At 45.1% G+C, this 27331-nt stretch overlaps 1 long non-coding RNA gene across 2 annotated transcripts in view; it reads left to right on the top strand.

Moving 5' to 3' along the window:
• LOC115461702 overlaps positions 1 to 27091 on the top strand; it is an 83124-nt gene extending 56033 nt beyond the window's left edge. The window contains exons 2-5 of one of the 2 annotated variants that reach the window (XR_003940740.1): positions 18483 to 18559; positions 26464 to 26662; positions 26763 to 26868; positions 26966 to 27091. This is a non-coding gene — a long non-coding RNA (uncharacterized LOC115461702). The remainder of the gene's footprint in view (positions 1 to 18482; positions 18560 to 26463; positions 26663 to 26762; positions 26869 to 26965) is intronic. The other variant, XR_003940741.1, reaches the window with a different exon arrangement.
• Positions 27092 to 27331: the final 240 nt, after the last annotated feature.

Here is a 27331-nt window from a genome sequence, read left to right as displayed (position 1 = left end):
GTAAGTAGTATATCAATGGAAGCGCTTTGCAGTGTAACTCTGTGGCTACCCGAAGACAAACTCCGCCACCAAGAACCCTGAAGCAGTAGCCTGAAACGCTGGCCACCGTCGGCTTGGAGGAAGAAAAGGAGAAGAGGGCACCACACAGCACAAGAACACAAAGCGCTGTTAAGACAGATGAATGTAGTCGACCAGTGATTAAGACACAGAAAAGATAAGTGTTTTAACATAGTACTAGTATTCTAAGGAAGCTGTTAAAGTGTATCAGCGTACCTGCTAAGAATTAAGTTAAAGTGAGTCCTGAATACAAAAAGAAAAACAAAGAAAATATGAACATTTCAAGAACATTTTAATAGATTTTTTTTTGGCCGATGATGAAGAGAGGATTAAATGGATCCGCTAAGCTCTGCTAAGAATGATGCATTAGAGAGCTCTTTGAGGCCTTTTTCCTCCCAGTACAATATAATTTATTGAAAAGTCTTAGTGGGTCTGTAACCGATAGGGGGTTAAAATTTGATTTATGTTATCTAGCGAAATAGTATACTACTAGTAAAAATGGCCCGTTTCTGGCGCCGATGAAACGGGTGCTAGCGGGCACGGGACTCCCTTCCCCTCCCCTTACGGTACCTGTTCCGTCGGCCCAGGAAAGAAAGAGCCCCCTCTTTCCTCCCGTAGCGGTGGCTTCCTTGCTGCATGGTGTGGGAGTCCGGCTCTCGGCGTTTCAAAATGGCCGCCGAGAGTTGAAGTCTCGCGAGGCAGCTTGAACTCTCGGCGGCCATTTTCAAACGCCGAGAGCTGGACTCCCACACCATGCAGCAAGGAAGCCACCGCTACGGGAGGAAAGAGGGGGCTCTTTCTTTCCTGGGCCGACGGAACGGGTACCTCTAGACCACCACTACTACTACTACTATTTAGCATTTCTATAGCGCTACAAGGCATACGCAGCGCTGCACAAACATAGAAGAAAGACAGTCCCTGCTCAAAGAGCTTACAATCTAATAGACAAAAAATAAATAAAGTAAGCAAATCAAATCAATTAATGTGAACGGGAAGGAAGAGAGGAGGGTAGGTGGAGGCGAGTGGTTACGAGTCAAAAGCAATGTTAAAGAGGTGGGCTTTCAGTCTAGATTTAAAGGTGGCCAAGGATGGGACAAGACGTAGGGGCTCAGGAAGTTTATTCCAGGCGTAGGGTGCAGCGAGACAGAAGGCGCGAAGTCTGGAGTTGGCAGTAGTGGAGAAGGGAACAGATAAGAAGGATTTATCCATGGAGCGGAGTGCACGGGAAGGGGTGTAGGGAAGGACGAGTGTGGAGAGATACTGGGGAGCAGCAGAGTGAATACATTTATAGGTTAGTAGAAGAAGTTTGAACAGGATGCGAAAACGGATAGGGAGCCAGTGAAGGGCCTTGAGGAGAGGGGTAGTATGAGTAAAGCGACCCTGGCGGAAGATGGAGACACCACCAGGGAGACACGCGTAAGGGGAGGGGAGGTGACGGGGGGGAGGGAGGTTGGTGAGGTTAAGCGTGTGCTACCGTGGGCGGGGCGGTAAGTTGTAAGGGTCGGGGCTATGTGGCGAAAGGGGCTGGGTTCATGTGCACGGCGGCGGCGGCTGGGATTTGTTGGAAGGGGAGGAGTAGGGAAACCACGAACCGGTGTGTGAGTGACTTCAGTGACGTCAGTGTCCTCAGAACGTTGAGGCTGCGTTTTATTATAGTAGATGCCATACTTTGTATTGTTATTTGAATGTTTTTATTGCTGTAATTGTCTATTGCTCATGTTTGATTTCTTCTTATTGTACACCGCCTTGAGTGAATTCCTTCAAAAAGGCAGCAAATAAATCCTAATAAATAAATATTTTACTGCGCTTTTATGGATGCCATTCTTAAGGAAGTATTTGGTATTTCCTTGCAGGGTGCTGCTGACTCACTCCAGAGTCCCAATCAGCCCTTTGTTTGTAAGGTTTCCCCCGCAGTGAACTTACAGGGGCTTCTGCCATCATATTCTCCGCTTCGGTCTAAAGGCTCTTCACTGACAAGTCTTACTGTGTGTGGTGCCCAAATCAGAGCAAGAGAACCACAGACAAAATTAGATTGCCTTTGTTGTCAAGTCCGTCACCGTCAGAGAGCCGAAAGGATGCAGCTTGTCTTCCTATCTGCCACTATCACTTGCGTCTGAGACAGAAGAACTAGTACACCTAGAGGTGGAAGGTCAGATGTTGCCGAGACAGCCTGTTAATGACTTCACAAAATTCAACCTGCTGCAGATCTGTGTGAAATGCTGACAGGTTTCTAGAGCTGGTTGCAGCTGCTGTGGGCTTGTACTAGGCATCTAGCATGGAATCCATTGCTTGGATATCAAGGTGGTTTTGAGACTCATTTTCAAAGCACAATGACTTGCAAAGTTACTTAGGTTACCAGGGGGCTCATTTTCAAAAGAGAAAAACATCCCAAAAGTGGCATAAATCGGCACTTGGACGTGTTTCTCACAAACATCCAAACTGGTATTTTCAAAACCAATTTTTAGACATTTTTTTTTTATGAAGTCTGTCAGAGGTGCATTCAGATCACAAGGAAGCATGTCAGAGGCAGGATCTAGATGTTTTTCTGCCGTAATGGAACAAAACGAAAACATCCAGGGCTATAAGTTGGACGTTTTGGTCTAGAACTGTTTTATTAATGAATAAGCCACTGCAGGAATAAAGGAATGACACCCCTTTACTCCTTCAGTGCTCACTGACCCCCCCCCCCCCCCCCCCCCCCCACCTCGCAAAGATGCAAATGAAACAGTACATACTAACTTCTATGACAGCTTCAGATGTTATGGCCAGTCCTATTAGAGCAGCAAGCCAGGTTCCTGGAATAGCCTAGTGGTGGGTGCAATGCACTGTAGAGAAGACCCATAATCCACTCTATTACACTTGTGGTGGAAAGTGTCAGTCCCTCCCCCCCAAAACAGCACCTACTGTACCCACATAAGGGCTATTATAGTGATGTACAGCTGGGTACAGTAGGTTATTCGTGGGTTTTCAAGGGCTCACCATACAATATAAAAAGATAATGGTGAGATGTGCACTGAAGACTTTTTATGTGGTCCACTGCAGTCCCCCCTAGGGTGCCCTGCTGCTCTGCCGGGATACCTGTGTGGCCAATCTACTAGGAAAGTTGGCTCCTCCTACATCCCAATGGCTTGATTTTGTGCACTTTTCACTTGGACTTTTTTTTTTGGGGGGGGGGATGTTCTAAAAAGATAGACATACTAAGCACAACATCTACAAAAGAACATAAGAGTAGCCATACTGGGGAGCAATGATCCATCTAGCCCAGTATCCTGTTTTCAACAGTGGCCAAGCCAGGTCACAAATACCTGGCATAAGCCCAAATTGTGGCAACATTGCCTGCTACAAATCCCAGGACAAATATTTGCTTCCCCAAGTCTGTCTCAATAGCAGCCTATGGACTTTTCCTCCAGGAACGTGTCCAAACCTTTTTTTTAACCCAGATATGCTAACCACTGTTAGTTCCAGAGCTTAACTAGGAACTGGTCATTTTCAAAGAAAAAAGGTAGACGTTTTTCTGGGTTTGAAAATGGTCATTTTCACTACTTGATTTTTGGACGTTTTCGGCGAAACGTCCAAAGTTGGATTTAGACGTCATATCAAAAATGCCCCTCCACATAACTTTGTTAAGTTTCTGTGCTTTGAAAATGAGCACAATGGCTTACATCAACATTTCTCAAGAAATTAAGCCCATGCAATGTAATGCAAAGAATTATTGCTTATTGTAAAAATCTTACATTCCATATTATCTCATGGATTCTAAGCAGAAAACAAAGTTTACTTACATAATAATTAAGGTCATTAATCTGACAATAAAACAAAACATAATCAAAAACATAAAATTACACTATCCAGCTTATAATTGAAATAGTAAAACGCCTATATTGTGGGAGATAGACGTTTATCTCACAAAAACGAATAAAGCGGTATAATCGAAAGCCGAATTTGGACATTTTCAACTGCACTCCGTCACGGATGCAGACAAAGTTGATGGGGGCGTGTCGAAGGCATGGTGAAGGCGGAACTGGGGCGTGGTTATCGGCCGATCAGAGATAGGCGCCTTTCGCCGATAATGGAAAAAAAGTATGCGTTTTAGCTAGAATTTAGGGCACTTTTCCTGGACCCTGTTTTTCCACAAATAGGGCCCCAAAAAGTGCCCTAAATGACCAGATGACCACTGGAGGGAGTCGGGGATGACCTCCCCTGACTTCCCCAGTGGTCACAAACCCCCTCCCACCACAAAAATATGCTGTTTCACAACTTTTTATGTTCACCCTCAAATGTCATACCCACCTCCCTGGCAGCAGTATGCAGGTCACTGGAGCAGTTATTAGGGGGTGCAGTGGACTTCAGGCAGGTGGACCCAGGCCCATCCCCCCCCACCTGTTACACTTGTGCTGGTAAATGGGAGCCCTCCAAACTGCCCCCCAAACCCACTGTACCCACATGTAGGTGCCCCCCTTCACCCCTTAGGGCTATAGTAATGGTGTAGACTTGTGGGCGGTGGGTTTTGAGGGGGATTTGGGGGGCTCAACACCCAAGGGAAGGGTGCTATGCACCTGGGAGCTCTTTTACCTTTTTTTTTTTGTTTTTGTAAAAGTGCCCCCTAGGGTGCCCGGTTGGTGTCCTGGCATGTGAGGGGGACCAGTGCACTACGACTCCTGGCCCCTCCCACGAACAAATGCCTTGGATTTATTCGTTTTTGAGCTGGGCGCTTTCATTTCCCATATACATCTTCAGTACCCTACTGTATAATGCGCATCACAAAACCTAGGCCACGTGTCTAAGTGTCCATTATATTATACAACCATGAGCTCCTCACCAAAAGCTTGTTGAAATACAATTGTCTTTAACATCTTTTAAAAATAGGCATAGATTGCAATGAACAGAATTGAAATGTATGTATAAAAATAAGGCAATCTAATAAAGGAGTTTGAAAAATAGTAGTTAGTTTGTTGGTGTCTTACTAAATTATGGTAAGGACTCCAACACGGAAATCCTAAAGATCCAAATAATCAAAAACAGAACCTCAGAACTCCTCATAAGGAAAATACAAAAATGTATAAACAATATCCCTATGCTTTAAGGAGTCAATTATTATCACTGGTTCCCATAAGGAGAAATAAGAGAAAAAAAACCCAGAAGTAAAAAAACTCATTAAAAAATGAGAAAAAACGAATGAGGTGAAAAACTCTTAACCCCCTTATCAATAACCCATAAAAAGACACCAAACTCAAACTAACCCAAACTGACCCCAGCCTATATGTGTAGTAAATTACCACAGAAAAATCTCTATTCAAAAGGAGCAGTCCAGAAATAAATGATGGGACTTATAAAAGACTGAAAAAAAGTCCTAAACTGTTGAAAAAAATCCAAACAGTCCCTCTACCGCTTGCATACATACAGAGGACAAAAAAATCCATCACAATTTATAAGTAGCTAATACAGCTCCACATCGTATCAAATCCTGGAACTTTTGATGAAAGTCTACTTATCTGTCCCATTAGAATTTGCTGCTCCACGCTAGAAGTCCGGGAGTTATACAAAAGCTTAATTGGCAATTGATGTCAACCCTTCAACAAGAGCGCCTTGTTTCACCAACCTCGTGGCTGCATCAGGAAGGGCGCTTCGATAGCACATCTGATTACCCAAACATAACGACTTCTGAAGCTCAGTCTCCGTCGTAAACAAAACAAAGATGGAGCATGATACTCCTCAAGCATTTGTAAACTTTTGCTCAAGAATATATATGGGGTCTTTTACTACATAAGAACATAAGAATAGCCATACTGGGTCAGACCAATGGTCCATCCAGCCCAGTATCCTGTTTCCAACAGTGGCCATGCCAGGTCACAAGTACCTGGCAGAAACCCAATTAGTAGCAACATTCCATGCTACCAATCCCAGGGCAAGCAGTAGCTTCCCCTATGTCCATCTCAACAACAGACTATGGACCCTGGGCAGGATTTGATGCCACTGATGTTGCTAGTATGAGAACTCCAATCCAGAAACTAATTAGATACCAACAGTGTGAGGAAATGCCACAGAAAACAGAAAGAAGGACCCGTAAGCTCTGTCGAGCAGGGACTGTCTCTTCATGATCAAGTGTACAGCGCTGCATATGTCTAGTAGCGCTATAGAAATGATAAGTAGTAGCAGTAGTAGAAGTTGTCTGGAAGTGGATCCAGCCACGAATGCTGACATACTCAAATCACCAGACCAGCGGGGTGAGTATTGGGGAGGGGTCTGCTCTCTCCCCTGAAAGCTCATTTTGGAACCCAATTTGCTAGTGTTACTCAGCCAATGCAGCCTTTAGAGGAAGTGAGTCTCAATGAGGAGAGTGGAGCCATGAGAGGGAGAGGCAGAGGGGTCAGGTTTATGCAGAGAGAGGCCAAATCACCAAGGTCAGCCAGTTCCAAGCTAGGCCTGAGGCCCACCAGCCGTGCAGAAAAGCCCCTTCATAAGTCTTCAAAGCAGAGGGTCTAGGAAGGGCCATCGTCCATTGGGGATTTATTTATTGGTTGAGGAACCTGACCAATGCCATGTACCCCCCACGCCACCTCAGTGGGTTGAAAAAATTGAGGTCTGGGATACAGGGAGCATCACCTCAGCCAGCACTCTGCTATTGCTAGCAGGTACCTGTGCAAGATAAAAGATGTGGACACTAGGCTAATGGTGTCTCCAAACTTATTTACATTTGTATGTTTGGCAGTAGGTACTATTAAAAAAAACAGCTCATTGGTTGTTGTCAGAAAGCTTTGAATCCTTGGAAGAGGAGAATAGCATCCTTGGATCCCTCCAGTGCAGCCCTACAACGATGGCCAAAGAAATGAACCTGATTAATGTACCAGTTTCCACCTGAATCTCTTCATGGCCCTTGGACACAACCAGGCAGAGGAGGAGAAGAAAAGTTACCAAGATGAAGTAGAATCAACTGATATCTCAAGAAAACGGTTTGGGACTTGGGGGACGTTTGGTATCTTTATGCTTCATTGCCAGTTATGTAACAAACTTTTTCCGGAGATGGGAAGGCGGTAGAACTAGAGGACATGAAATGAGATTGAAGGGGGGCAGACTCGAGAAAAATGTCAGGAAGTACTTTTTCACGGAGAGAGTAGTGGATGCTTGGAATGCCCTCCCGCGGGAGGTGGTAGAGAGGAAACCGGTAACGGAATTCAAACATGCGTGGGATAAACATAAAAAAATCCTGCTCAGAAGGAAGGGATCCCCAGAAGCTTAGCCGGTGGTGGGAGGCAGGGCTGGTGGTTGGGAGGCGGGGCTAGTGCTGGGCAAACTTATACGGTCTGTGCCAGAGACGGTGGTGGGAGGCGGGGCTGGTGGTTGGGAGGCGGGGCTAGTGCTGGGCAAACTTATACGGTCTGTGCCAGAGACGGTGGTGGGAGGCGGGGCGGGTGGTTGGAGGGCGGGGATAGTGCTGGGCAGACTTATACGGTCTGTGCCCTGAAAAAGACAGGTACAAATCAAGGTAAGGTATACACAAAAAATGGCACATGTGAGTTTATCTTGTTGGGCAGACTGGATGGACCGTGCAGGTCGTTTTCTGCCGTCATCTACTATGTTAAAGGAATGCACATCTCTAGTGATGCCTCTAGCCAAGAGAGAGTTCCCACTGCTGTTTTTCACTGATTAGATATTAAAGCAAGAAATAAAGGCACGAAAGGAAAGACAAGCCTTAACTGGGCGCAACCAAGACAAGGAAACCTGAGAGAGATTAGAAAGCAGCCGAGCACTCAGTTCACTTTTGGCTGCTTATGTTATTAATTAATAAATTCATGTCTGTAAATTAAGACTCGGCGTCAACATTTTCCATTGCAGATTAGGTTTGATCTTTGAAAAAAGTTGATTTAACATAGTTCTAAATTTAATTAATTGTGTTTGAATTAGCTACTCTTTGACATAATTAAAAATGAAGCTTCACTTAATTAAATTACATTAGGTGATTAGCTAAATCATGGTGGTATTTATACCAGTGTACATATAACATTAAACACAGCTTTGAGTTTATAGCTAGAGTTTCCCTATAGGATAATACTGATTTCTACCTGGTGCAGTTGCAGTCCAGTACCTGCCCCCTTCCCCCTCCCCCTTTGTCCAAAGGCCTATCTTTCTTTCTCCCTTCCACTCCCCCAGCCCCGGGCCACCATTTCTGCCCTCTCTTCTTCCTCCCTTTGCTCCAGATCTCTTTCTGCCCCACCCCACCAACCAATTTGGCATCTCTCCATCCACAAGTGAAGGTAAGCAGGGGCGGCCGGGAAACATGATTTGTAAACAAGACGAATAATTTTAAATTGAATACATGCAGAAACTGGCAGCCGATGTTCTGAGCAATGTAGTGGAGTGACATGATCAAAATGGTGAGCCAAATGCAAATGGTTACCTTAGCCAGTTAAGTTTTGAATATTGGTACTTAATCAGCTAAGTGCCGACTCCATCCCTGGCATGCCCACAAAATAGCCAGTTTTGACTTAGGTGCTAACAAGGCATTTTCAGTGGCACTATCCAGTTATGTGCCGCTGAATTTGCCCGGTTAGCCCTGGATAAATAATTTAAATAGCCAGAGCCTCTCCTGGCCATTTAAATCATCTACTATAATAAAAAGCATCTCCAACGTTCTGAAGCTGACTTCGTGGCAGTGAAGGGTTTGTAGGGTTCGTGCTGCCTGTAACGCTGTATCCATCTCCTGTCCTGATGTTAGCGTGCTTCCTGGTTCATCACAAGCAGCACTGACCAACCACACGATAGCAGCACGAGGCACACCAACGGACTCAAAGAATAGCGCAACCCGCGTGCCCGGACACAGATTCACACACACAACTTCACCGAAGCAGAAAGACAACCAGCCTCAAGACTGCCGGTACTGCCGGGTAACCCCCCTCAGAGACACACCTCCTCTCTCCCCTGGCCCCCCTCCAGCCACTCATGTCCAGCGACCCTCCTCTCCCCCTGCCCTCCCTCCATCCACCCTTGTTCAGTGACCCTCCTTTCCCCATGCCCCCCCTCCAGCCACCCATGTCCACCAACTCTCCTCTCTCCCTCTGCCCCCCCTCCAGCCACCCAGGTTGTCCAGCAAATTCTTCAGGGCAGGCAGGAAAGGTTCCCAGTCTTGCCTGCCTGCTGCCAGCGCTGACCCTCCCCTGCTGCCGGATTGCTCTTCAAAATGACCACCGAGACTTACAAGGGCGGCCTCCATGACTTTGGCAGACGTCTCGGTGGCCACTTTGAAGAACGATCCAGCAGCGGGGGAGGGTCAGCACCGGCAGCGGGCAGGCAAGACTGGGGATCTTTCCTGCATGCCCCGAATAATTCGCTGGACAACCAGGGACTAGGTGGTTGCCTTCTGCAGGTGCTCAGGGGAGGGGTGGAGGACAGCTAGCTCGCCTTCAAGAACAACCGGCTCACACCCGGCGTCCAGATCCGCAACTTGTGTGCCTCCTTCCGCGATGGGCTGGCCTTCTGCGCCCTGCTGCACCGCCACCGCCCCAACCTCCTGTGAGTACCGACCGAGAAAGGGAAGGGGAATCGCTGTAAGAGTGAACCCCACACGGGGAAGTGGGTGAGGCTTTGTTGCCTCAGGGTAGGGCTGTGGTACCTCTGCTCTGACCGGCTTCTTCCCCCCAAATACTGACCAAGTTCTGAGACGTGAGGGGGAGGGGGTCCTGAGATGAGAGAGAGGGGGTGGGGGTCCTGAGACGAGAGAGAGGTGGGGGCCTGAGACAAGAGAGGGGAGGGGTCCTGAGATGAGAGCAGGGGGGGGGGGGGTCCTGAGACGAGGGGGAGGGGGAGAAAGAGGGGGGAGGGGGAGGTAGGAGGGGAGGAGGAGGGGGAGGGGTAGGAGGAGGGGAAGGGGGAGGAGGAGGAGGAGGCCAGGGGAGAATGCAGAGTTGATGCACATGTAGGGGGAGGGCAACGGACAGAGAAGAATTGCTGCACCACGATGGATGGAGGGAGCAGGGGAGAGATGCTGCATATGGATGCAGCACAGAGGACATTTGCTGCATATGGATGAATGCAGGGGTGAGAACATAATTGGTGAACACGGGACACACACTACACTCTCTCACTCACACAGACAGACACATTCTGTCTCTCTCTCAATCACACACTCTCTCTCTCTGACACACACTCTCTCTCACACATACTCACTCACTCTCTCTCACTCTCACAACCTTGCTAGCACCCGTTTCATTTCTTTCAGAAACGGGCCTTTTTTACTAGTTTTGAATATTAACCCCAAAAGAAATTCTTTGTTAGATTCATGTCAATTTAGTTTCTGTTCTAAGCATAATACAGAGACACTTTTTGCTTACCATGTTAGCTGAGTTTCGACTTGGCTTTGCTGAGGGTAAGAAGTACTTGTTGATTTCGTTGGCTGTGGCAACAGCATTCGACACTGTTAGTCCTGGGTTGCTACTTGGGGCGACTTTATGTGCTTGAAATTGCTGGAAAGCTGCTGGCTTGGTTTCGATCCTTTTTGATGGACCGCACTTTCCAAGTGAATCAGAAAACTTATGCTTCTCAGTGGATGGCAGTTTCTTCTGGTGTTCCACAGGTCTCCTGTCTGTCTTCATTGTTGTTTAATTTGTTTATGCTTTCTGTAGGTAAGGTGTTGGTCAATATGGGAGTAAACTATCATTTATTTTATTTTTGTTACATTTGTACCCCACGCTTTCCCACTCATGGCAGGCTCAATGCGGCTTACATGGGGCAATGGAGGGTTAAGTGACTTGCCCAGAGTCACAAGGAGCTGCCTGTGCCTGCAGTGGGAATTGAACCCAGTTCCCCAGGACCAGAGTCCACCACTCTAACCACTAGGCCACTCAATGTGGCCGCGCAGGCTTCTGTACGTGCAGGACGTCAGACTCACAGAAACAGAAGCCTGCGCTGCCGCGTTGCTGATCTGCAAGGGCAGGCTTCTATATGGAATGTTGCTAGTGGAATAGCAACATTAACATTCCACTTAGAATCTCAAATAGTAGCAACAGAATCTCAATAGTAGCAACATTCCATGTTGTTGTTACATTTGTACCCCGCGCTTTTCCCACTCATGGCAGGTTCAATGGGGCTTACATATTGTATACAGGTACTTATTTGTACCTGGGGCAATGGAGGGTTAAGTGACTTGCCCAGAGTCACAAGGAGCTGCCTGTGCCTGAAGTGGGAATCGAACTCAGTTCTTCAGTTCCCCAGGACCAAAGTCCACCACCCTAACCACTAGGCCACTTCAATCTTCAATTCTATTTTGCTGTACCTCCTGCAGTTGAAGATGGTGCTTTGCTGGTGGGGACTTTTTTTTTTGGACTATACAGATGTGGGTGGGGGAGAATGGGCCAGCCTTAAATGTGGCAAAGACTCAGGTTTTGTGGTGGCTGACTCTCAGGCTGGTGAGAAATGTCCATTTTCTGGGTTTTATTTAGATTCTGGTTTTATTCCGATGTTAGCCTCAATTCATAGTTTGGGGGTGATCCTGGACACTACATTGTCTTTTTAGCCGCAGGTGGCTACAGTCGTTAAGGCCGTCTTTTTCTAACTGCATTTGGTGTCCAGGCTCAAGAATTTTTTTCTCTGTGGAAAATTTTCATGCCATGCTGCAGTTGTGTGCTGTCCCATTTTGGTTATCGTAATGTTCTCTTGTGCGGTCTTCCACGTTCAACATTAAGGACTTTGCAGGTATCACTGAACTCTGCGGCACGGCTTCTTGCAGGGATTGGTAGGGGACAGCATATCACACCTCAGTTGAAGACATTGCATTGGTTACCTATTGTGTGGCATGTTGAGTTTATTTATTTATTTTGGTACATTTATACCCCGCATTATCCCACAAGAGCAGGCTCAATGAGGCTTACAATGTTACAAAAGGGTACAGTTCAAGGGGAGAGACAAGATCATGAGGATAAGACAAGGGAGCATGACAAGGTTGATATAATCGGTGGTGAGGCGGGTAGTCTCGAATAAAAATGTCTTAAAAAATTTCTTGAAGAGCTGGTGGTCATCAGTCTCTTTCAGATGTCTGGGTAGAACATTCCAAGATTTCGTGCTGACGTAGGAGAAGGTTGATGTGAAGAGTAATTTATATTTAACATTCCTGCAACTTGGATAGTGTAAAGTAAGGTAGGATCGAGCAGGCACTGAAGCATTTCTGGATGGCAGATCTATCAAATCTAGCATATAGGCAGGGGCTTCCTATACAGCTCTTGCTGTTGGTGTTTTGAGCGCTTTGTGATGATGCTTCGTTGGCCTTGGTTCAAGGCCTGCAGCATCTTGTCCCAAGAGTGTTTTGAGGTCTCCGGATCTTCCATCAAGTTCGTTTGGAAGAAGTTCAGGCTTCTGTTTTTTGTTGTTGCTGGCCCTCATTTCTGGAATGCTCTTCCTCCAGCAATGTGTCGTATTTATTTTTATTTAAGAAGCAATTGAAAACTTTGTTGTTTCGTAAGGCTTTTTCTTGAAGTGAAAGGGGAGTCATTTCCTGTATTAGGTGGGAGATGGGGGTGATTGTTTTGTTAACAGTGTTCTTGTTTATATGAGTGTTATTTTGCAATCCGCTCAGATAGTTGGATGGGTGGACCATAAATGTGTTAAATAAATTAAGAACTTTCTACACTATTTCCACACCATCTTTTTTTCCTAACATAGGCACGGAGAGAGTAAGCTTTTGCACTGTGAGCTGGAGTAAAAATTCAGTGCTTGAAATAAAAAAGTTTAAAAAACCATGCTAAATTTTGCATGTTTTTTTTTAAACATTGGGTACAATTTCTTATTTAGCTATGTGCATATGTTTTGCATGCCTACAACACTACCTTTTAGCACAGTGATTTCATGATGATTTTCCCACGTTCAAGTTGCATACTGAATCAGGAATACGATTAGCGTGGGGAAAATCAGGACTAAGTTATTCACCATACTTGCATGAAGCTTGCATTCCTTTACGTCAACAAAGGATCAGTCCAGACTAATGGGTTGTGCCCATCCGCCAGCAGGTGGAGATAGAGAACACTAGTGAGTTATGCCATACAAGCACCTGTTTATTAGAACTCAGCCAGTATTCTCTATCTCCAGCAGGCGGATAGACATTCCCTGTGCAGCTCTGTGAGTGGTGTAGGACGAGTAGAAGTGAAACAATATTTTACTTGTTCCAAAAGTATAAAGACTAGGAGGGTACACTCAAGGAAGTTACATGGAAATACTTTAAAAACAAATAGGAGGAAATATTTTTTTCACTCAACAAATAGTTGAGCTCTGGAACTCTTTGCCCGAGGATGTAGTAACAGCGGTTAGGGTATCTGGGTTTAAAAAAAGGTTTGGACAAGTTTCTGGAGGAAAAGTCCATAGCTGTTATTAAGATGGACAAGGGGGAAGCTATTGCTTGCCCTACGATTGGTAGCATGTAATGTTGCCACTATTAGGGTTTCTACCAGGTACTTGTGACCTGGCTTGGTCACTGTTGGAAAAACAGTATACTAGGCTAGATGGACTATTGGTCTGACCAACTACAGCTATTCATATGTTTGTTTGTTTGTTTGTTTGTTTGTTTGTTTGTTTATTTATTTATTTAATATATTTGTATCCTGCACTTCCTCACTAAAAGCAGGCTCAATGCGGCTTACATAGTAATAGGTAACACAGAAATTTGTTATGTAAAGTAGGAAATTAAGTATAACATAATAGAAGAATGGATGGGTAGGTAGGTAGAGACAGGTGATAGAGAGAGGAGGGTAAGGTGGGAGATAGATTCTGGATCAATGTCATTTTCTCTTCAGTATATGTAAGGTAGATGGGTTCATGAGATTAATCTGGGTCTTTTGGGTAGGCTTGTTTGAATAGATGGGTTTTTAGTGCTTTTCTGAATGGTAGGTGGTCATGGATTGCTCGGATAGGTCTATGGAGAGCGTTCCCTAGACGGCTGCCAAGGAAGGAGAAATTGGATCCATAATAAGTTTTGTACTTGAGACCTTTACAGCTGGGGTAGTGCAGGTTGAGGTACTTTCGTGAGGATACAGACATGTTTCTTGCTGGAAGGTCAACCAGATTTATCATATAGTTCTTATAGTGCAGCTTACTGCATCCAAGCCTGAGTTGGTGAAGAGAGAGAAAGCTGGTGTTCCCACCCCCTTCATCTCATTGATGCTAATCTAAGAGGCAGCGCCATGCTCCTCCTTGATCCTGTTATCGTGGAAAAGGTTTCTTCTCCCCTGCTGCTTGATCTCTTCATTGTCAGAAAGGCTTTCAAAATTTTGCAGACCCTCGAAACTCAAAGTACTGGATTTCAAACATGTTGATCTTGGTAAAATGGGGGAATACCTGAAGAAGGAGCTGACAACATGGGTAGGCACAGGAGAACTGGAAGCGCAGTGGTTCAAGCTGAAAGCTGCTCCACATATGGCAACTGATCTTTATACAAGGAAAGTAAACAAAAATGAGAAAAACAGGAAGCCTACCTCCAAACAAGTGGCTGAGAAAATACAGACAAAAGAGGCTGCGTTCAAGAAATACAGAAGAATGCAACAAGATGATCATATATAGTAACATAACATAGTAGATGACGGCAGAAAAAGACCTGCATGGTCCATCCAGTCTGCCCAACAACATAACTCATATGTGCTAATTTTGTGTATACCCTACTTTGATTTGTACCTGTGTTCTTCAGGGCACAGACCGTATAAGTCTGCCCAGCACTATCCCCGCCTCCCAACCACCAGCCCCACCTCCCACCACCGGCTCTGGCACAGACCGTATAAGTCTGCCCAGCACTATCCCCGCCTCCCAACCACCAGCCCCGCCTCCCACCACCGGGTCTGGCACAGACCGTATAAGTCTGCCCAGCACTATCCCCACCTCCCACCACCGGCTCTGGCACAGACCGTATAAGTCTGCCCAGCACTATACCCGCCTCCCAACCACCAGCCCCGCCTCCCACCACCGGCTCTGGCACAGACCGTATAAGTCTGCCCAGCACTATCCCCACCTCCCACCACCGGCTCTGGCACAGACCGTATAAGTCTGCCCAGGACTATCCCCGCCTCCCAACCACCAGCCCTGCCTCCCACCACCAGCTCTGGCACAGACCGTATAAGTCTGCCCAGCACTATCCCTGCCAGAGGATCATGGAAAAGATTACCGAAATAAACTCAAAGAAGCAAAGAGGGAAATACAGCTAGTGAAAGCGCAGATGGTGGAAAAATGGCTAAAGATGTAAAGAGAGGTGGCGAGACCTTTTTCAGATTAATTGGGGAAAGGAGAAAAGCTAGGAATAGAATTATAAGACTAAAAGATGCAGAGAATAGCTATGTGGAGAGTGATGAGGATGACGCGAACATGCTAAACAGATACTTCTCTTTGCTGTTCATGGAAGAAAATCCTGGAGAAGGACTGCGGTCGGCTGCCAAGGGTACATCTGAGAATATCTGAGAATGGAGTGGAAAGTGCACCATTCACGGAAGAAAGCATTTATAAACAACTTGAAAATCTGAAAGTAGGCAAAGCTGTGGGGCCGGATGGGATACCTCCCAGGATACTGAGGGAGCTCAGAGAAGTCCTGGCAGGACCTTTTAAGGATTTATTTAATAGATCTTTAGAGATGGGAGAGGTTCCAAGGGATTGGAGATGAGCCGATGTGGTTCCTCGTCATAAAATTGGGGTCAGGGAAGAAGTGGGAAACTACAGGCTGGTAAGCCTCATGTCAGTGGTAGGAAAAATAATGGCGTCACAGCTGAAGGAAAAGATAGTTAACTTTCTACAAGCCAACGGGTTGTAGGATCTGAGGCAACGTGGCTTTACCAAAGGAAAATCCTGCCAAATGAATCTGATTAATTTCTTTGACTGGGTGATCAAAGAACTGGGTAAAGGAAATGCGCTAGATGTAATCTACTTGGATTTCAGCAAAGCCTTCGATACAGTTCCTCACAGAGGGCTGAACTTAGGATCCAAAATGGTGAACTGGATTGGAAACTGGTTGACCAACAGGCAACAGAAGGTGGTGGTAAATGGAATCCGCTCAGAGGAAAGGAAGGTGACTATTTAATGAAGTTTAAATTAATTACAGCACATTAAGGTATATTTTATATTTAGAGGTGTTGTCTTTATCTAAACCAATGAGGAGGCAGGCGAGTCATGGACTGAGGTGTCTGTGTGAAACAAGTCGCTACTGGGGTTTAGAGGACCAACAAATGTGTTGTTCCCTTTGACAAGCAAAAAGTGTTGGGAAATTAATAGATATATTGTAAGGCCCCCACTAATTTAAATATGTCAATGGACAAAGGGATTTACTAGATGTGGGTTCAGCATCACATTAAATTTCTTGAACATCGGGAAAGTCCCAGGGGTGATGGGGGGGGGGGGGGGCTTCGGGAAGTGGAAAAGGGAGCGTGGAGCCTTGTTAGACAGGTTGTCAACTCTGGGAGGAGCCGGCAGTCAAGAGAGGGAGGAAGGCCAACAACCTCCGTGAACCCGGTTGTGGAACTGGGAAAGAAAGTTAAACTTATGTCTTTAAAAGAAATGCAAGAAATCGTCTTAAGTGAGCTATTTATATTATTTTTATTTTATTTGTAGCATTTGTATCCCACATTTTCCCACCAATTTGCAGGCTCAATGTGGCTTACATTTGCCGTAGTGGCGGTTGCCATTTCCGGTTTACACAATTTCAAATGGTATTGCATTAAGGTGCGTACATAATTATGGTATTGCATATAGGTTCCTGAGTGATAGATTAGATTGTAACGTATGTTAGGTCATCAATTATAGAGATATCGTTTTCGACATAAGGATTAAAGTGGTATTGCCTTAAGGTGCGTACATACATGGTAAAGAATAATACATTATGGTATTGCATATAGGTTCCTGAGTGATAGATTAGATTGTAACGTATGTTAGGTCATCAATTATAGAGATATTGTTTTCGACATAAGGATTAAAGTGGTATTGCATTAAGGTACGTACATACATGGTAAACAAGAATAAGTTATGGTATTGCATTTAAGTTTCTGAGTAATAGATTGGATTGTAACCTATGTTAGGTCATCAATTATAGAGAAATCATTTTCGACATTAGGAATTAAAGTGTTAGTGCTTGTTCATTATTAGCAATGGCATTTTCAGTCAAGTGATAAGAGTTCGGTTCTGTCTAGTTCATGATCAATCTTATTATTTAGTAATTAGGATGGTTGTTTATGGTATGCCTTCTTGAACACTAGCTATTGACAAAATGATGGCTTAGCTGACCTAGGGGAAGGCCAGTGAGTACAAATAGAGATGTTTACTACAGACCACTTTTCTGTATTGACAAATCTTAAGTAGAGGAGTGTGGAAGCCGTGTTAGTCCACTCTTAAGGTTATCACTAGAAATCAAACAAAATAAAACATGGAAAAGAAAATAAGATGATACCTTTTTTATTGGACATAACTTAATACATTTCTTGATTAGCTTTCGAAGGTTGCCCTTCTTCGTCAGATCGGAAATAAGCAAATGTGCTAGCTGACAGTGTATATAAGTGAAAACATTCAAGCATTACTATGACAGTCTGACAGGATGGGAGGATGGGGGTGGGTCAGAGGTATGCATGGGGACATCAAAGCATATCATTGATATTCTAACAGGATGGCTGTGGATAGGTGAGGGGTGGGGTGATCAACAGCGAAATACAGCTTTATGGTTTATAATGGGCTAGGAACCCCAGATCCTTGTTAAGTTCTTTCTTAACAAGGACTTAACAAAGGACTTAACAAGGATCTGGGGTTCCTAGCCCATTATAAACCATAAAGCTGTATGTCTCTGTTAATCACCCCACCCCTCACCTATCCACTTATATACACTGTCAGCTAGCACATTTGCTTATTTCTGATCTGACGAAGAAGGGCAACCTTCGAAAGCTAATCAAGAAATGTATTAAGTTATGTCCAATAAAAAAGGTATCATCTTATTTTCTTTTCCATGTTTTATTTTGTTTGATTTCTATAGATTCTACATGGAATGTTGCTATTCCACTAGCAACATTCCATGTAGAAGTCGGCCCTTGTAGATCACCAATTTGGCTGCGCAGGCTTCTGCTTCTGTGAGTCTGATGTCCTGCACGTACGTGCAGGACGTCAGACTCACAGAAACAGAAGCCTGCGCATCCTTCTACATGGAATGTTGCTAGTGGAATAGCAACATTCCATGTAGAATCTCCAATAGTAGCAACATTCCATGTAGAATCTCCAATAGTATCTATTTTACTGTCATAGTAATGCTTGAATGTTTTCACTTATATACACTGTCAGCTAGCACATTTGCTTATTTCCGATCTGAGGAAGAAGGGCAACCTTCGAAAGCTAATCAAGAAATGTATTAAGTTATGTCCAATAAAAAAGGTATCATCTTATTTTCTTTTCCATGTTTTATTTTGTTTGATTTCTATTGATAACCTGTATTGACAAAGAAAGGCCATTTGATAAGAGAGGTGAAAAGAAGACCTGAACTGACCAGTATTCGTGATAGATGTCTTCTTTTAGAAAGGTAAAGCATATTCTGTAGAAAAACAGGTAATAAATTTTAGTCTATTATTAAAAGTAGTTGAGAAATACTATGTAATAGGGTTTTCCATTGTATTATGTCCTTATACATTAGACCTCTAACACTTTTGCTTAGATTAAGCTCAGCCTTCGAAAAATGATGTTTCGCTGATTCTGTGGCATTCTATATAGATTTATTTATTTTGGATTTGCTCACACCTTTTCAGTAGAGGATGAATCAACTACCTCATATGTGTTTAAGGGTATAAATGAAAGCATCTGGATGGCCATACTTCAGGGGAAACTTGGAAAGAGAGAACCTTCTCTCCTTGTCTTTCCTCCTTATTGTATGGGGAAGGCTGTAATAAAAAAATATCAGGAGCTTAGTCGAGATCGGGTGGCAGAGCCGGTGGGGGGAGGCGGGGTTGGTGGTTGGGAGGCAGGGATAGTGCTGGGCAGACTTATACGGTCTGTGCCAGAGCTGGTGGTGGGAGACGGGACTGGTGGTTGGGAGGCGGGGATAGTGCTGGGCAGACTTATATGGTCTGTGCCAGAGCCAGTGGTGGGAGGCAGGGATAGTGCTGGGTAGACTTATACGGTCTGTGCCAGAGCCGGTGGTTTGGAGGCGGGGCTGGTGGTTGGGAGGCAGGGATAGTGCTGGGCAGACTTATATGGTCTGTGCCAGAACCGGTGGTGGGAGGCGGGGCTGGTGGTTGAGAGGCGGGGATAGTGCTGGGCAGACTTATACAGTCTGTGCCCTGAAGAGCACAGGTACAAATCAAAGTAGGGTATACACAAAAAGTAGCACATATGAGTTATCTTGTTGGGCAGACTGGATGGACCGTGCAGGTCTTTTTCTGCCGTCATCTACTATGTTACTATGTTACTGATCCTGTGTGGGACAATGTATTTTATTGTCTCAAAATGTATATACTTTCTACAAACTGCTGCGGATTGTGACTTGCGGCTAGACTCTGGGTCACAGGGAAGGAAGCAGGCAGGCAGGATGGTGGCAGGGTGAACAGTGGCACTCTCCAGTGCCACAGAGAAGACAGGGGGCAGGCCTAGAAGGCAGCCACAGCACCGGCGAGCCATGAGTGTCGGCCCAATCAGAAGGGAGCAGAACATGCAGCCAATCAGGGGACGGGAGGCAAAGAGCCCAGAATCTGTGCCAATCATGGGGCTGCAGAAGCAGAGCAAAGCAGCCCAGGAAGTGAGATGGGCCAGAGGCATGCTGGGACGGAGCAAGTGAGCCCCGGGCAGGAAAGGTACCAGCAGGCAGGCGTGGAAGTGAGCAACAGGCAAGCCCGGGCTTGTTATATCCCATTTTTCTTGACAACTTTTGTTCAGTATAATTGCTTGTTAATTTATGTTAAAATTTCAATTAAACAATTTGAATGGCTGAAGAAACTGGCTAGCTAAACACACAATGATCCAAACTATGTATGATGTGTTTACTGTATAAATAAAGTACATAAATATTGCCATACTGAGACAGACCGAAGGTCCATCAAGCCCAGCATCCTGTTTCCAACAGTGGTCAATCCGGGTTACAAGTACCTGGCAAGATCCCAAAACAGTATAATACATTTTATGATGCTTATCCTAGAAATAAGCAGTGGATTTTCACCAAGTCCATTTTAATAATGGTCTATGGACTTTTCTTTTAGGAAGCTATCCAAACCTGTTACAACCCTGCTAAGCTAACTGCTTTTACTACATTCTCTGGCAATGAATTCCAGAGTTTAATTACACGTTGAGTGAAGAAATATTTTCTCCGATTCGTTTTAAATGCACTGCTTTGTAGCTTCATTGCATGCCCCCTAGTCCTTTTTGGAAAGAATTAACAAACGATTCACATCTACCTGTTCCACTCCACTCATTATTTCATAGACCTCTATCATATCGCCCCTCATACGTCTTTTCTCCAAGCTGAAGAGCCCTAGCCATTTCATCCTTTCATTATAGGTACGTTGTAGGTACTTCTGTCATCAGTGTTAAATTTGATGGTGTTAAATCTCTGAACCATCATTGCGGATTATAGAATCATACGTCATTTTTGCAAGCTTCTAGAAAATCTAAAGTAAATCAACATTTTTTTTTGTTAACACGTGGGATACCCCATTGCTTGGCAAAGTTGCATCAGTGGAATTAGTACAAACATAGCATAGAATAAAACATCAGTACAGTTAATATGTTCATGGATTGTGGAAACAAAATTGATAAATGTTGATATCCCAACTCAGAAATTGCCTCAAAAATCCAACCGGAAACATTCTCTTTCTACTGATGCCAACAGAAAGTTTTTCCTCTGGCAGTGAGAATTTTTGATGTAACAGAAAGCGTGCAAGACCGTCTCCTTGATTTTTACAAGGAACCTGATGAAACATCTGATTCAGTAGCGATGAATCATGGAGGCAGTTGAGTCTCTAGGGCTTACTCTCCAGAACATGGTCGTATATGAAAGCTGACAATGCATCAGTGACTTATGGAACACACTGCTTTGTCTTTCAAAAGCTGACAAATTAAAAAAAAAATTGCACAACACTGCAAAATACAGTTTTAAGAAGATGTAGGGGAAGGGATACCTACCATCAAGTCTTGTGCCACTTCCCAGTAGTTCATTGGCTTTTACTCATCTGGAAGGCTGTAGAAACCAATTTCCTACAAACAGGTCCTGACATAAGTACATAAGTACATAAGTAGTGCCATACTGGGAAAGACCAAAGGTCCATCTAGCCCAGCATCCTGTCACCGACAGTGGCCAATCCAGGTCAAGGGCACCTGGCACGCTCCCCAAACGTAAAAACATTCCAGACAAGTTATACCTAAAAATGCGGAATTTTTCCAAGTCCATTTAATAGCGGTCTATGGACTTGTCCTTTAGGAATCTATCTAACCCCTTTTTAAACTCCGTCAAGCTAACCGCCCGTACCACGTTCTCCGGCAACGAATTCCAGAGTCTAATTACACGTTGGGTGAAGAAAAATTTTCTCCGATTCGTTTTAAATTTACCACACTGTAGCTTCAACTCATGCCCTCTAGTCCTAGTATTTTTGGATAGCGTGAACAGTCGCTTCACATCCACCCGATCCATTCCACTCATTATTTTATACACTTCTATCATATCTCCCCTCAGCCGTCTCTTCTCCAAGCTGAAAAGCCCTAGCCTTCTCAGCCTCTCTTCATAGGAAAGTCGTCCCATCCCCACTATCATTTGGTCGCCCTTCGCTGTACCTTTTCCAATTCTACTATATCTTTTTTGAGATACGGAGACCAGTACTGAACACAATACTCCAGGTGCGGTCGCACCATGGAGCGATACAACGGCATTATAACATCCGCACACCTGGACTCCATACCCTTCCTAATAACACCCAACATTCTATTCGCTTTCCTAGCCGCAGCAGCACACTGAGCAGAAGGTTTCAGCGTATCATCGACGACGACACCCAGATCCCTTTCTTGATCCGTAACTCCTAACGCGGAACCTTGCAAGACGTAGCTATAATTCGGGTTCCTCTTACCCACATGCATCACTTTGCACTTGTCAACACTGAACTTCATCTGCCACTTGCACGCCCATTCTCCCAGTCTCGCAAGGTCCTCCTGTAATCGTTCACATTCCTCCTGCGACTTGACGACCCTGAATAATTTTGTGTCATCGGCGAATTTAATTACCTCACTAGTTATTCCCATCTCTAGGTCTGACGATTGTGATAAGACAATTTGGTTGTTCATATCAGACCAAGAAGATAGAGTAAGTAAATATAAACAATGGCAGAGTGTTACATTTTCTATTACTGCCCTCTTGTGGCAGTTTTCCAAATGGCAATACTGGCATTAGAAAAGAATAATATTCAAGTCACTAATATCTTGAACATTATGGATAGATTGAAGGTGTAGCTGGAGAGTAGACAGATGCAGTGGCTTATCAAGGTGGGGCACTGGGGCGGTCCACCCCGGGTGCACGCTACAAGGGGGTGCAGGGAGCAGTCGCACGGCTGTCGGCTCCACCGGTTCCCTGCTCCCTCTGATGTTACTTCCTGTTCCGGGTCAGGGGACCGGTGGGGCCGACAGCCGTGCGACTGCTCCCTGCACCCCCAGGAAGTGATGTGCCGGGGGGGGGGGGGTGGAGATGATGCGACAGTGGGATGGAGGTGATGTGTTGAGGGGAGTGGAGATGATGCACTGGGGGGGGGTGATGCGCTGGGGGAGTGAGCAATGGCGATCTGCCCCAGGTGGCAGCCGACATAGGAACGCCACTGGACAGATGAATTCTTGTAACTCACGGCTAAACATGCAATGTGTCATTTTGAGAAAGAGCAGTGTGAAAAGTTTAGAACAGAAGCTTCGAAAGTTTAATCTAGGCCTTTGACTACCTTAAAAAATGTTTTGACTTTGATAAATCACCTTTTAGGAAGTTTGCCTGCCTTTCACTTGAGGACTTGCCCAAAATAGAATGTCTGATTAATTTAGGTGAACTGTTTGGCATTCAAGAGCAGCTCCACATGGACGATTTATATAGAGAATTATTGCTTTTGCACGTAGTAGCTCCAGCATTGAGTGAAAGCCAAGAACTAACAAGTGCTGATAAACGGTGGAAAAGTCTTCAAAATACAGAAGCATCAAATATGAAAATGATTGTACCAACGTTTTTTTTTTCAATTCCATGCAGCAACACCTATGTGGAATGAGTGTTCAGCATCATGAATAATCTTTGCACTGAATAATGCAACAGATTAGGTGTTGATACTATCAAAGCCAAACTTTAACTTTAACTTCCCATGTCTGCTGTTCTTGGAAATCATCAACATGTATAAAGCTCTCCTTCATGCAGTCAGAGTGACCAATATGTATTCATTCAAATGACTAAAAGATTATGGGGCCGACATTCAAAGCAATTTAGCTGGCCGCTGACCAGTTAAATCACTTGGAGGGGCATAATCGAACGCAAACGCCCATCTCCATGGGCATCTATCTCCGAGAACGGGTACGTGAAGGAGCGGGACAAACCGTATTTTCGAAAAAAATGGGCGTCCATCTTTTTTCTGATAATGCGGTTTGTGCCAGCCAAATGCATCGGATTTGTGCGAATTTGAGCTGGGCGATTTTGTTTTTCAGCGATAATGGAAACCGAAGGCGCCCAGCTCAAAAACGAACAAATCTAAGGCATTGGGTCGTGGGAGGGGCCAGGATTCGTACTGCACTGGTCCCCCTCACATGCCAGGACACCAACCAGGCACCCTAGGGGGCACTTGTAACAATTTAAAAAAAGGTTACATACCTCCCAAGTCCATAGCTCCCATCCCTTGGGTGCTGAGCCCCTCAAATCCCCCCCAAAACCCACTGCCCACAAGTCTACACCATTACCATAGCCCTTATGGCTGAAGGGGGGCACCTACATGTGGGTACAGTGGGTTTTGGGGGCGGTTTGGAGGGCTCCCATTTACCAGTACAAGTGTAACAGGTCGGGGGGATGGGCCTGGGTCCACCTGCCTGAAGTCCACTGCACCCACTAACAACTGCTCCAGGGACCTGCATACTGCTGTGATGGAGCTGGGTATGACATTTGAGGCTGGCATATAGGCTGGCAAAAAAAGTTGTAAAAGTTCTTTTTTGTTTGGTGGAAGGGGGTTAGTGACCACTGGGGGAGTCAGGGGTGGTCATCCCCGATTCCCTCCGGTGGTCATCTGATCATTTAATGCGCTTTTTTGGGACTTGTTCGTGACAAAAAAGGGTCCAAAAAATGACCAAAATTCGCGCTAAAAACACCTTTCTTTTTTCGATTATCGGCTAAAGGTGCCCATCTCTCCTCGGCCGATAACCACGCCCCAGTCCCGCCTTCACTACTCCTCCGACATGCCCCCGTCAACTTTGGCCATTTCCGCGACAGATTGCAGTTGAAGACGCCCAAAATCGGCTTTCGATTATACCGTCGCCCTTCTCTGTACCTTTTCTAATTCCACGTTATCTTTTTTGAGATGCGGTGACCAGAATTGAACACAGTATTCGAGGTGCGGTCGCACCATGGAGCGATACAAAGGCATTATAACGTCCTTGTTCTCCATTCCTTTCCTAACAATTCCTATCATTCTATTTGCTTTCTTAGCTGCCGCAGCACACTGAGCAAAGTGTTCCAACGTATCATCAACTCTGGTTCCTTTGGTTTTCTGCTCTTGACTGAGGTTTTTATGAGGAAAAGGTTGTTAAAGTGAAGAATGTCACCTTTTGAACAGGTCTATCAAATGGTCATACCAGTTGCAGGTACAGTGCCTTGTAAAAGCTTTCATATCCTTGTACATTTTCACGTATGAAGATTTTTACAAGGTACTGTATGCTTTCAAAATCCATTCTCCAAATATGCATCTTTACAAAAATGCTTGTTATATTCCAAGCTTTTGAAGCAGTTCTGCAGAAAAACTTGAAGCTCTTTCCATGAATCAATTCCGCCAGACTCCAAAATGAACTGCTTGTCTACTATTACTAAGAAAAAGAACCAAGAGAATGAACGCCATTCTAACATCTAATATTGAGGTAATTTATTATTGAACGGATGTCTGTAATCAGGTAAATTGCTATGCATTGTAAACAGAGAAAATCACATTAGATAAGGATCATAAGTTTCATCTAGCCTGGCCGTTTTCATTCCTCATGCACAGTTATTGGTGAATTTTTCTTCGCTTCCTTAGTCTAAAGATTTTCTGTGACCTTTTGCTCTACTACAGCATTGTTTTTACTGAAACAGGTTTATGTCCTCCAGTGGCGTTCCTGGACTCGATGGCACCCGGGGCGGAGCGCCGATGCGCCCCCCCCCGGGTGCAGCGCGCCACCCCCCTGCTAGATGACACCTCCCCCCCTCTGGCGAAATGACCCCCCCCCTGGGTACACGCCGCTGGGGGGTGCCGTGGCGCGCGCCTGCTCCTCCACGTTCGCTAAACTTCGTTCGTTCGCTGCAGCTCCCTCTGCCCCGGAACAGGAAGTAACCTGTTCCGGGGCAGAGGGAGCTGCAGCGAACGAACGAAGTTTAGCGAACACGGAGGAGCAGGCGCGCGCCGTGGCACCCCCCCCAGCGGCGTGCACCCGGGGCGGACCGCCCCCACCGCCCCCCCCCCCCCCCTTGGTACGCCACTGGTGTCCTCTCTTCTCTCTCTCCTTTAGAGTAACATATTTAAGTCATGGATTGTCATGGTCATCCATAGTGGCCAACCACTAGGACCAGGCGCGGAGAAACCCAGGGCCAGTTGCGTGAAAGAAACGTTAAAGAACCGAAAGCGTAAAGGTCCACGTTACAAGATACCGATTTTGAAAAAATGACTGATGCTCAAAATAAAATCGCATGCAAATGAGCCATGTGGTAATAGAAAGGTCGATGCATGAAAGTCTCGCTAACCTGTAGAAATCCACGGCAGCGGTGTTGCAAACACATGCACACAATAGTCATTCGCTAAGCACACGGCAAGCGCTGCAGCTGTTGTACGCATGTCTAAAAAGATCACATCATAGACATGCATCCTAGGTGTGTGAAGTAGACTTCACTCGTAAGCAAAGCCTTACAGGCTCTGGTCCACGCGCGATTTTTTAATCACTCTGCAGACGGTTACCGTGTGCTGTGCCACGTTGCTTGCATCCCGTTTTTTTTTTTTTTGTGTGTGTGTGCTTTCACATTTTCATTGGTGAGTGTGAGACATATCTCATTTTTCCCCATTTTTTTCATCTTTTCGCATTAGTTGAGGGGCAGGAGGGAGAGAGGTGATGTAGTCTTATCTGTGGGCCGCAAAATTGTTTCAGGGGGTTTCATACCTGTAGAGAAATGCTGGGGGATGCAGAGAGATGAGGCCGTGGGCGGGTGGTAATTGTGGTTTATTCTGCATTTTCCCTCCTGTTAACATCTTCTTTTTTTTTCAGGAAGCCATGGAGGATCTTAGTGTGCCCCGACAGGAGGAGAAGGAAACAGTGGCCCAAAGTGGATGCACGTAAGCATAAATAACACGTCGATGACAACGCTTATGCACGCACTTTATTGACGTGCTTATGTTGACTGCAGATGACAGCTCCAGAGGTTACCGGCAGCCCCTGTGCACCCGTTAAATATATCACATTAAAGGTATGCAGTCCTGGGCGGTCCTTTCTGTGCATTGCTTTGCCTTCATTTGAATGAGAACTTATAAATTACAATATATTTGCATACCATTTTCGTTCTACAGATGTGAGTGTGGTAAACAGGTCGCTGTAGGCTTTTACGCATTTGTCACTCAATACCGTGATCGCTAAACCACTTGAAACTGGCTGAAAACGATTGCTTCCAACACGGTAAGTTTGATGCATCCAGGCCCAAGTCAGAGTAGAAGGAAGCAGCATCATAATGATATTTCACATGATATTTACCATTTGTTTATTTTACCAACAGTCTTTTTAAAGACCAGCTCATGTTTATTTTACCAGATGTATAGCCAAGGACAAATGTGATTGTCAAGTATACGGATCAAGACTCCTGAGGCAGGCACATATGTACCGAAACATGGTACCGTGTCGAGTCAGCTTAAATAAACATCTATAATTTCACTTTGGCATCCTGAGTCTGTTTTTGAAAAGCCTGACCCGGTTCCCACTCCTCATTTTTTGATTTTATGCACCCCATGGGATCTTTTGAGTTCTTTCCAATTTTTGTGATTATTTTTTGCACTCGAAGGAAGCAGCACACCAGTATGGCAACAGGAAAATAATTTAGAGGGGCATTTGCAAAAGAAATGTCCAAATCAGAATTGAGCAACAC

This window comes from Microcaecilia unicolor, chromosome 2, assembly GCF_901765095.1.
Source record: "Microcaecilia unicolor chromosome 2, aMicUni1.1, whole genome shotgun sequence".
Lineage (NCBI taxonomy): Eukaryota > Metazoa > Chordata > Amphibia > Gymnophiona > Siphonopidae > Microcaecilia > Microcaecilia unicolor.
This window is presented reverse-complemented; position numbering and strand designations above follow the sequence as displayed.